A 2,369-nucleotide genomic window follows, 5' to 3' on the forward strand; every position below is an offset into this window, starting at 1 on the left:
ACATTTATCAACAACTATTTTCTGCATATTAATGCATTTTAATACGGCAAAAGACAAACCGTTTGCTTAAAAAAAGTGCAAAAAGAAGTCCTTCATATCAAAGAACAAAAAGTTTGCTTAAAAAACTGATTGCAAATACAGTAGTTCCTCGACTCTAGGCTATGATTCGGTGTTGAAAGTTCGTTTAGAAAGCTTGTTTGAGCTTTTAATTTTAAGAGTTTAGGTGTAGAGGTGAGTAAGCTAGGTTAAAAAAATTGCCTGGCTGGCTCTAAAGCTAATTCAACCTAATCCCTGGAATGGATTTTTAATTTTCAACTCCTTTAGCTACGTGTGAGTTTGGGTCATCCTTAAAGAACCATTCTAGGTTCCAAGCCGAGCTAAGAGAGCGTTGAGAGTAGGCAACACTGGCATCAAAGCAAAATCATTTGCTAAAATGATAACGCGCCCTGGCCCACCCGCGGGCCAGAGAAATGTCATAATTAATATCTGGCTATGAATAATTATAGGCTCAATATATACACCCAATATGCCATATATTAAGTCTTAGAATCTCTGGTTTCCAGTTGTCTAGCCTATTTAGCTGTATTTCCTTTAAGAAAATAAACATTTACGGAAAAATATGCCCTTTATAATTAAGAATTTGATTCATAATTTGCGTTTTTCGTACGTCCATATTTGATCCAATGCGGACATGTTTAAATCATTCAACCGTCTGACTCTCAGGATTATGGAACTGCAAAACCATTTCACTATACGGTTCCTGAATTAAAACTGAAAAAGTGCGTTAGACTGTTTTATACAGTTTTACAGCAGCTTGTGTAATCCCCCTGGGTCACTAGAGGTGAACATTAATATTTGTTCTTTTTCATGATTTTGACAGTGTGTGGTACTGGGTATTAGGTCTGATAGTCATTTTTGTGAGACGACTTAAGACTGAAGAGATAATGGTCTTGGAATTAGGCGAAAAGTGCAATTTGCCTATTCATTCTATTATATTACATGCTATGTTCACACGGTCATTAAGGAAAAATCGACTGTAATATTTGTCCTTCTTCAGGATTTTGTCAGTCTGGGGTACTGGGTATTAATTAGGTCTGATAGTCATTTTTGTGAGAAGATTTAAGACTGTGAAGATAATGGTCATGGAATTAGGCGAAAAGTGCTATTTCACCATTAATTATTAATATTAATTAATTAATTAATATTATATTACATGCTATGTTCACAGGGTCACTGTGAGAAAAATATACAGTAATTGTCCTTTTTTGACAGTCCTATGTATTGTGTATTAGGTATGATAGTTTTCTAGATGACTTAAGACTGAAGATATAATGGCCTGGGAATTAGGCCAAAAGTGAAAGCAACAACGTTTAATTCATATCATCTAAGTTTATTTACATTATATTACACTCAGAATTAAACTCTGTCCCTCGCATTGTGTTCTTACTTTTATTTAGAGCGCTTGCACATCGCTTTGCTTACAAGCTGCTTTTTGCTGTTAAAATGCGCCATCTACAGGCGACCGCATGTATGTTCAGCCAGCATTTAAGGTGGAACGGAAATCTGAATAAGACACTGGCGAATAAGAAGCTAACTTCCGCCTCGTCCATTAATTTAAGAGCCATAAAGCAGAAAATATAGAATGTGGAATTATGTTAAATTTATATTGTATTTGCTTCTTAATTCATGTCATTGTGTAATTCATAATTCTAAGAACATGATTAATGATTAATGATTAATGGAAAAAATGTTGACGCTCCCTTAGAGTGACGTAACTGAGCATGTGCAGCACGAGTTTAGTCAGAGCTGCAATAGGTACGGGAGCATATAGTTTTCTTACCGTACGTGATTTGATTTTCTAAGTAAAGACACCTAAACTTAAAGAACTTGTGTCGTGCGTGTAAAGAAATTACTGTCTGCAGCTCTAAATGGTATTTTTGAAACAGAAGAAAGTGTCAAACTACAATAAAACTGTGGACTCTTAGAACTTTGCACTACTGTTTATACGGGTTCTGTTTTTACTTGCCATTCCATCTTAATCACTACTTCACTATTGTCTTGTGTCTCTTGTCTCATGTATGTCTACTTGTGTCCTTGTTGTATTGTAAATATAGTGTCTCCCATTCTTTTATATTTATAATCTTTTTATGTACTTGCTGTAATTTTTGGGAAGGAGAGTAACATAATTTAAATTCCCTGTGTCCTGTACATATGCAGTATTTACAATAAAAACTACTTGACTTCACTTGACTTGTCTACAGTCCTGAAGCCTGTGACTGACAGCGCTGTCCTCCAATAGAAGCGTTCGGCCCCGCCCACCGCCCTGCGCTGTTTTTGGTAAAGTTTACAGCAGAGCCGAGGCTGTTTAC

Source organism: Astyanax mexicanus, chromosome 12 (genome assembly GCF_023375975.1).
Source record: "Astyanax mexicanus isolate ESR-SI-001 chromosome 12, AstMex3_surface, whole genome shotgun sequence".
In the NCBI taxonomy this organism is placed as follows: Eukaryota; Metazoa; Chordata; class Actinopteri; order Characiformes; family Acestrorhamphidae; genus Astyanax; species Astyanax mexicanus.